Source organism: Tympanuchus pallidicinctus, unplaced genomic scaffold (assembly GCF_026119805.1).
Source record: "Tympanuchus pallidicinctus isolate F22 unplaced genomic scaffold, pur_lepc_1.0 scaffold3, whole genome shotgun sequence".
In the NCBI taxonomy this organism is placed as follows: Eukaryota; Metazoa; Chordata; class Aves; order Galliformes; family Phasianidae; genus Tympanuchus; species Tympanuchus pallidicinctus.
The window spans coordinates 62,537,253-62,546,865 of NW_026294747.1; the positions used below are offsets into that span (position 1 = coordinate 62,537,253).

At 43.8% G+C, this 9,613-nt stretch overlaps 1 protein-coding gene across 1 annotated transcript in view; it reads left to right on the forward strand.

The window, feature by feature from the left end:
- PTH1R (parathyroid hormone 1 receptor) overlaps positions 1-9,613 on the forward strand; it is a 104,107-nt gene that overhangs the window by 25,994 nt on the left and 68,500 nt on the right. The gene's annotated exons all lie outside the window — the stretch shown is intronic.

Below are 9,613 nucleotides of genomic sequence, written 5' to 3' on the forward strand. Positions count from 1 at the left end.
TTAGAATTGTGGTTATCTTAGCCTTGATTTTTGCTTCTGGGCTTCTGGGTGCTGGTAGACCTTACACCCCTCTGCTAAGACTCACATGTGCCAAAGGCAAGGGAGGCTCCAGAGCTGCACTGCTCAAGTAAAATGTTTGTCCTTTAAAGCACAGGAATCTGCTTTGCTCTGAAACATCTCCAGCTCAGCAGGATATCTTCCCAGAATCAGGCGAGACACTTGCTGTCCTGTCCTGGCACTAGGAAACTGTACTCAGTCTTTTGGAACAAAATCCCACCCAGGCAGCTTTCTCATCTTCAGGTTTTGTTACAAACTCTAAACTCCAGCCAGGTCCACTTAAGTTGTGCCAAGTTCCCTAACCTTTTGTGCTCACCAGGAGATAATGTGTGGGAGAGAAGGAAATGGGCAGCATCTATTTAAACAGCTTGTAGCTATGGCACTTGCCATCCTCTCTTTGAGACGCCACTGGAAAGTGGTATGGAAAAGCAGTGTGCATCTTGGCCTGGCACATCAGTGCAAAGTGAGCAGGCAAGTCTATCTGGGGTCCAGAAGAGCCTGTGCAGTTGCTTTGTGTTATTTCTATCAGAGGAACAGCAAAAGAGAAAATAGATAGATGCCATTTGGTGTCTCTTTGAGGATTCCTCCCTAATCCAGACGAGACATGAGCTCACGGTCTCCATGTTGGTTCCCCTCACTCCAGTAGTGATGGCTTGTGCTGCATCTCCAGAAGGTCTGGCTGGGCATGCTTATGTCTGCATTTTTCTGGAAATTGTTGATATTAGAGAGGAAAGTTCATACCTGCCATTGGGGAAAAAATCCCCAATATTGGGATTTTCCAACCTGGCCTGAAGGTGTTCAAGGCCAGGCTGGATGTGACCCTGAGCAATGTAATCTGGTGCCTGATCTAGTGGTGAGCGACCCTGCCCACAGCAGGGAAGGTGGAACTAGATGACCTTTGAGAGCCCTTCAAACACAAGCCATTCCATGACTCTACAATTCTGTGATACAAATAGTGCTATTTCAGTTGCCCCATTGCTTGCAATAGTTGGAGACATTTTGCCACCACACTAGTCAGGAACACAGATATAAGGATCTGTAGGTAACTGCTGTCCATTCTGGAGTGAGGAAGGTGGATACAAGCAAGAGATCAGCAGTTTATTTTCAGCTGAGAATTTCTGGAATGAAAATTACATGGGTTCTGGGTTCAGCTGGCATATATTATTGCATATATATATATAGAAGCACACACAGGCATTTCAGTCCTCAGATCACTTTCTTCACTGCAAAAGGGCTGAACAAGTTGGTGGTTAGCAAGGACACCCATTAGTGGGAGACATGCTCACAAGTGCATTTTGTCAAGGGCTGTTTATGACTAAATGTCACTTTTGACCAGTAAATTGCTGTCTTTTCTGACAAGAAACTGCATCATTATGTCCTCAAGTGGTTTGTCCTCCATCTGACCAACCTCTTACACTGGACGTCATTGAGATATACCAAAAAATGCCAGTGGTGCTTTGCAAAGAAAGACTTTTCCATCTGAGCTAACAGCCTGAAGGATATTTCTGAATGTGAGGACATTCTCCCTCACAACATGGAGAGGAATCCAGGGGGTCTAAGTCAAGATCCAATCATCTGAGACTTTCCCATCAGTCAGTGTAGGCTCATCTTGCAGGATGCATGCTTTGGATGAGCTGAATTATCCTCCAGAACCAATTCCTTGCCATTGGTGGTAGATGAGGCTGCCACAGAATGCTGTTCCTTACTTGGATGCTGTGATAGGTAAAGTTAGATGAGATGAGTCTGAATTGTGACAATGGTGTCTTTAACAGGAAACAAACCCTGCATCTTGAAGTCATTAAAGTCATATGCAAGCTAAATGTACCAAAATGCTTAGAACTGTGTCCCTCACCAGTACATCTTTCCCTGGTTCTCCAGGGCCCTGGATCACCATTTCTACCCCTGTGTTATCCAGTGCACAGCATGGTCCCAGATTTCACCCGCTTCCCCCAAATCCATGTAACATCAGCCTTCTGCTATTTCAGGCTGTTCAGAAAGTCTTACAAAATGCCACAGTTGAAAGCAATGCTCTCCATACACAGACCTGCTTGTTAGCGTGGTGCATTCCGATCACTCATCCTGAGTCCATTGGAAGCAATGATCTCATGGCCATGACCTTCTTCTGGTGATAAAATGGAATGCTCTCCACGCAGGTACTGTTCAAATACAATGAGGTCCTGAGCAAACACCAGCTGGCTCCCGTTTCTCTGGAAGCCTGAAATGCATCCTTTTCTGCATGGGGAGGGAAAGCCCTCCTGTTTTGATTTCATTCCTTCACCACCTGCTTTACTAAGCGTGGCCTGGTTTATGACTGAAGACATTTGGCTTTTGTCTAAGGCTGTCAAGCACACTGATAGAAGAGGTTTCCCGTTACTTGTCTTTGTTTTTGAGTCACCAGTTTTCCAGACAGCAGAGGCCACATTTCCCATTCTCTCCTTCTGAGACCCATTTCCCTTCTTGTTACCTGCCTATGGGGACTCATTAGAATGGCTTGGGCTGGAAGGAACCTCAAGGATCATCTAGTTACCTACAGGGAAGAACTGTTTTGGGAGTTGGGAGACCATGACTGCAGTACTGAGCATCTCATGGCAGTAAATGTGGGACATCATTATGCTATGGTTCTCACAGGGAGATCAGAGGGAGTGCTCTGTGGAGTTCAGGTAGGTTTTTTTTAACCCAGTTCTTGCAAAGTGGCCAGCACCCAAATGTTTCAGAAGAGGTGGAAGAACCACCATTTTAAATTATATGCTGCTCAGGATCCGTACTTGTTCCCCATCCAGGTTAATTTTCTGTTCACTGATTCCTGAATAGAGGCCTGAACAGAGATGTGTCTCAGTTGTCCAAAAAATGCTTTTTAAATTTATTCCTCCAAAGAAATAAGATTTGATAACGTGTCAATATGTGTGTGTACCTGCATATATTCTCCTCTTCATTCAATCCTATTGGCCAGCAGAGCATCCAGAGTCTCTGAGATGGCAGGCTGCTGAAAACCAGCATTCATTATGTCCACTATTCATTAATGATCTGTTAGTATGAGCTATTCCCAGATAAAAAAGCCAGAAGGTTTTTCTGTAGAACTTGAGACAGAATTTCACTCTGTCGTTCCATCACAGCACTCGTTTGAGTGCAGTTGAGCTGGGATGTCTGTATTTCAAGAGGCATCCAATCTGCATTTTTAGATGGAGGGTCATCTGAATCCTTTGTTAAATTTATGGCAGACATGTTTACGTGTATCAGCAAGAAGTTCACAGGTCTGGGTGTGCACCAAAATGCCCAGTGCTCCTCTGAGTATTTCTAAGTGGGGAAAGAATAACTTGATACTTGCACGTGCTAACAGCCATGTCTGTTTAGATATTAGTGGAGACAAATCATGTATTGTGATAGCAAGAGCACTGGTATTCTGAATGAGTCTTTCAGTAAGAGATCCTATCCCAGTTGACGTCAGCAGGGTAGCTCAATTTACACCAGCTTCAATTCTGGGGCCATTTTTTGCCTCTTGGTTTATTCACTGGGGCTGCCGACCATGGGAGAATTTGAGTGTTACAGTGCAGTCAGCTTTGTAAAAATTGTGTGAAGGACTCAAAGAAATGCAGCACTCTTTAGCACGAGAAGCAACAAAGAGAACATGTTTATGATTGGTGTTGTACTTTTCCTTGAGTCCAGGACTGGCTGAGATTTGGGAAATCCTGCAATCAGCCCTGGAAATGCAGTGGATATCTGTTATTCCCCTTTGTGTGGCAGACAGTCCAATTCCAGGTATCTGAGGTGGCTAAATTAGAGGTCAGCTTGCTGTGGGCCCCTGTGTATGACCAAAGGATTGAGGGACACCTCTATACCTTCCTTGGGTGGATTGAGTAGAATTGTGGAATATCCAGAGTTGGAAGGGGCTGATAAGGATCATTGATTCCAACTCCTGGCTCCACACATGTGTCTAGAGATAAATGTAATGAACTCAAGCTGAGCAACTACCACGACAGTTCAGCAGGACCATAGAGCCAGTGCTGACCTAGGCAGGCCCAAAGTCATTGCCAAAAAATACAGAAGGAAGGTGAAGGCTGAAATCAGAGCAGATTGCGTACAGCCTCTACAGAGTAGGGTTCTTGACAAAAAAAGGTCACTCCAGACAGAGGCTGAGTGGGTCACCTAGTGACTTCTGGGGAAGGAAGCTCTAAAAGTTGAATGCAGGACATTCAGCCAGTAAAGCCAATGTTGTAGAGAATAAACTGTTAGGCTGGTGATGACAAGTTGCGTGCATCCTGTTTCGAAACAACAAAAAAAAGAGCAATGGCTTTTCCAGGGCAGTACTGAACCCAAGGCTCAAGGCACCATTTTTAAAGAAGTGTCCATTAATTACAGTCAATATTCTCTAATGCCAGAGATTGAGCCAGAAAAACTTACCCACTTTGCTTCCAACCGCTAAACCTTTCCTTCCCTCATCACCACTGATGCCCGTTCAGCTGCTGGGTACAAATGCAGGCTGAACCTTCCTTCTTGCAGTTTTCCCTTCATGGTTTTGTTTTCCATTTGCCTGCAATCACAGCCCCAGAGTCCTGCTTCAACCCCAGCCTCTTGTTCATAGCTCTCCAACATCCTCCCAATTCCAGCCACATTCTTTCCCCACTCTTCTCGCTGTCACACAAGTTTAGCCTCCAAATCTGGATGTCAGCAGGCACTGTTTGTCGTAATTACTCCACCAACCTCACCCCACAAAGAATCTGTTTTCAAACAGACGCAAACTCATTAGCTGTTTTACAGACTTGTTGTTACACTGATGGCTCATTTGTTTCAGGATCCAAAGTGAACTTCTGGAAAAGCTTTCAGCTTTCAGCTGTAGAGAACTGGTGTGGTGTAATACAGCGAGATATTTTTAGGGTTTTATTTTTCTTCTCATAAATAATAGTAATCAGCCTTTGTATGTGTTGAAAAGATCACAAGGAGATGACACTGTAGCACGGAGGCTTGGCTGCAATGGAAAGAGCAGCACGTCGTTATTTTTGGGGACAGGTGCAGGGTGATCATCACTCGCCTGGTGATTAGCACAGTGGATTTTGTGTTGGGTGAGCAGCAGCAGAAAGGAATCACAGATCCAGCCAGGTGATCTGCTATTCCCTGCTGCAGAGCTTTGGCTCTGGAAGAAAGAGAATTGGAAGGAAAACACTGTTGAAATATTTGCTAAGGAGACTGTGGCTTATCTGGAACATCTGTCGCTGAGCAAGCCATGGCTGTTGAGTTTATATACTTCAACATAAGTGCTTAATAAAAATTAAAAGGAAAAAAAGAAAAGAGGGAAGGGATTAATGTTTTAAACAGCTCTTCTGAAGCAGAACCACACAGAGGACACGGAGGGAAAGGAGAGCAGTTCACCACCTCTCCTTTGGTGACAAGGGTGGAAACCACTCCCTCTGAGCTCATATCCCAGGATCCCTTTACAGCCTCTGAGGAAAAACAGGCACTTTTAAGGCATGATTCATGTGCGCTGTTTATGTGTCTACTTCAGGAGGAGATAAATCATGCCTGGTACTCCATGCGATGCAGTGATGGCACTGGGAAACAAAACACTGCCAGTGCCCTGCCACCAACTGGGACGTTTCCTCGGTATTAAAGTCTTCTCACCTTCACAATAGGGGGCCCCATCTCAACAGCCTGTTGGTACACTGCTTATCTTACCACTAACCCATGCCAGAGAATGGTTTGAGAAGGACATGAGGCACAGCTGAGCCAAGGAATGGGTAGAACTTTCCCAAGGTGTTCCCCAGAAAGCATTCACTCAGATAGTGGCTATTCTGGGCACATCTTCCCCAGTTCTGAAGTAGAGACATCTGCATTTAGTCAGCCAAATCTTTTCTAAATGTTATTTTAAAAGGCTGCTGGCAATGTATTCTTGTCTGATTTTTTTATTATTTTTTCCCAGAAAAGCACAGTAACCATTATGAAGACAAATGTAAAAACAAGCAGAGGAAAATAATAAAAGAGATGCAGACAGTGCCCCTAAAAATTTAGGTTATTAATACCTGAACATCTTTTGACTACATGTTATTGACATGAAGATAAACAATTGTAATGAACAGAAATATCTTCATGCTGGAGATTGAGAGAGGGGAGGATCCTTATAAACAGGACAGAGTGACTTTTCACATGGTCTGACAGTGATAGCAAAAGGGGGGAATGGTTTTAGACTAAAAGAGGGGAGATGAGGATCTCTTTTAGGGGGAATTTCTTTGGTGAGAGGGTGATGAAGCAGTGATACAGGCTGCCCGGAGAGGTTGTGTATGCCATCCCTGGAGCTGTTCAAGGCCAGGTTAGCCATCTGATGCCTGATTAAATGTTTGGCACCCATGTCCAGGGCAGGAAGTTGGAACTAAGTGATCTTTGAGGTCCCTTCCAACCCAAGCCATTCCATGGTTCTATGATTCCACAAAAGGAGTAAGTTCCAGAGAAGAGTCATGGAGATGAAGAAACATAAGAAAGAGTGTGACTGCTCCAAAGCAGGTGATATGCCTGGGATAGCCAAGGGTGGGACACAGCAGTCACCACTGGAGGTGTTCCAGAACCATGTGGAGATGTGGCACTGAGGGATGTGGTCTGTGGGCATAGTGGGAGTGGGTTGACAGCTGGAGTTGCTGATCTTAGAGGTCTTTTCCAAGCTTAACGGTTCTATGATAAACCTGAAGTTTTTTCTGTACCCCGTTTTCTCTGATTTTGGGATTAGACTCTCCCTTCTTTATGCACCATAAGAGGCTGTAGGTTTTTTCTTATCACAGCTGCATACGGAGCAGATGCTTCAGTGGTGTAGAATGTGCAAACATCACGATGTTCCAAGTTCAGAGAGGAACTGGGGAGATCTTGGAAGAGACTGAACCCAGAAGGGATTCCCTCCAATCTTCTCACATGCAGACACACACAGCCTCCCTGCCATGGGGCTCCATACTTTGCTTTGGAATTCACCCAACAAAGGGATAGGGCTGCTGCCACACAACCAGGATGGTGGATTTTTATGAGAGGTGGTCTGGGGAGACCTAGAGAGCCTGGCATACATCAGATCTCGATGATTATTATTGCTACCATGCAAAACAAGAGCAGCCACACAGAATAATTCAACTCAAATTGAGCTGTACTGACAGTGAGCTTAAGCCCAAGCACTTCTGTAATTCTCTGCTCAGTAAATTATATCCTCCCATTAACTTTTTAGACCAGAAGAGACTTACTTAATTTTTGTGGAGGGGTGCTGGAAGTCTTTGTTGTGTTTCAACAAGTGTTCAAGTATCAGGAGATATGCAGTGGGGGCCTGGCTGCAATGGGGAACAAGTTTGAGATGATTCTGGGATGATTACATATTGCTTCTCATGTTGGTTTCTTTATGATTCAGCTTTTTCCATCCAGTGTAGTTCAGGTTGGAGAAATTAGGAGAAATTTCTCTTCCAAAAGACTGGTGATGCATTGGCATAGGCTGCCCAGGGAGGTGGTGGGGTCACTGGAGGTGTTCCAGAGCCATGGAGATGTGGCACTGAATGGACGTGGTGGGCATGGGTCAATGGTTGGATTTGGTGGTCTTTTCCGATCGTAGTGATTCTGTGACCCTGTGATTCAGCTCCTTTTGCCCTGGTATTGTTTACCTTTTTAATAAGTCCCTTCACTACCTAACACATCTAAAAACATTCATGCATTGAACCTTACTAAACTTACTTCAACCTTCTTTCTTCTCTGAGCTACAAAATGTGACCAGTTGGCCAACTGTCAGTCCCAGTGGCTTTGATGCTTGGGGATGGCCAAGTCCAGCAGCAGTGTTACAGCAGTGATGGTCCTCCTCTAGCATTTTTCCTCACATTGTGCCACAGCAACACCACTTTGTCTCCATTTTTGAAGATCTGCCAGGTGGAAAAGGAGAGGGGAAAGCAATCTTCATCTTCACTAATTAATTTTTTCTGCCACTCAGCACTGATGTGTTGTTGATCAAAAGCCTATCTTTGGTCACAATGAGGAAAGGGTTTGTAGATCTCGACAGACTGCCAAGCCCCAGTGCAGCACAGAATTAAGTGAAGAAAAGACTAGGATCCTACAGGTGTTGGAATAATGATTTATGAGCATTTCACACCAGAGAATTGTGCAGCACTTTTCTGTCCTAACCACTAATTACAACTGCAGGCCCTCTGCTGAGGTGCCAAGATGCGTTGTAGCAGCAATTAGAATTTTTCCCTCAGCACTTTTTATCCCCAATGGAAAACAGCTTCTTAGTGAAAAGAGAATGTTTATCAAGATGCCTTTTTTCATAGAAAGGAAAGATTCCCTATTTTTTTTTTTTCTGAAAAAACTTAAAAACAATCTTTTCACTCTCACTTCTCATAGACAAAAAAGTAAGCATAGATTAGATACAAACTATTCAGTGTAAATAGATTAGTCCAATACAATTACATAGTCATATTTATTTTTTTATAAGAAAAGCCTGAAGGATTACAAAAACCAAAAACAGCAATATTCCTCATGGTGCCTGTTTCTTTGGTTGCAGAACTAATTGCTCTCCAGCAGTCTTTGCCTTTTTCCTAACAGCCACAAATCAGCCCCACAAGAGAAAAGAGGACCCGGGAGTCTTTGCAACAAATTCTGTGTGTTAAAAAGCCCTTTACCTATACCCAAACATGCAGTTCACTACGCTCTGGCCTTACAGCTCCTAGGAGTGTCATCACCATTTGGCACCGTTTGGGCTGAGTTTTCTCTTGGGAATCAATTTCTAAAGTTACCGTCTCCAAGTGCTCAGTCTTGATGCTAAATGTGAAAGGATGTGCCAATGCTAATATTGTTATTGACATTTCTGTATAGGAAAAAGACAGACAATGAAAAGAATATGAGAAACATTCAGCATAGAATTCCTGTAGATAGCCACGGGGCAGGAATCTTTCTGTATCGTTACAAATAATGGAGATCTAGTGAATGCTATTGACATACATCAGGCACTACTGAAGTCCACATAAAAGTAGGCATTTAAAATAGAGCCAATCATGGCTGAAAACATCTATTTTTCCTCTTTGGCTACAAAGGGAGTCCAGAGCTTGAATTTTGACATCTAAGATGACTTTGGAATGTCCTTGGGGAAAAAAAAACACAACAGATAACTCAGAATATATCTTCCTTTTCATGTTGTATCCCACCAGGTATTGTTGCTTAGCCTTGTTACAGCATTTTCCATTTGTTCATATTCCTTTTTGCAAAAGTGCTTCTTCAGCCTAGTCATGTAGACAGTAAGGGAGAATGTTGCCCCACTGGGGATCAAGCAATAAGGTATATTGTTTCCTTTGATAATCTACCTTGTCCCATTTCTTGTGCCTTTCATGGAACTCAGTTTTTTCTCTGCTTATGGTTAGTCTGAAACTGTCACCCAAAATCAGTCACTTGGGTCACCTATGGGTTGACTGAGCACTAACTCGTGGAGTAAAGGCGTCACGCAATTTGTGGCTAGGGCTGAGAAAAGGCACTTCGATGAGAAAAAGATGCCCAGAGACAACTGCGTCTCAAAGCAAAAGATCAAAGGGAATTCCTGATCAAATTCAAATGGGAGGCTTAA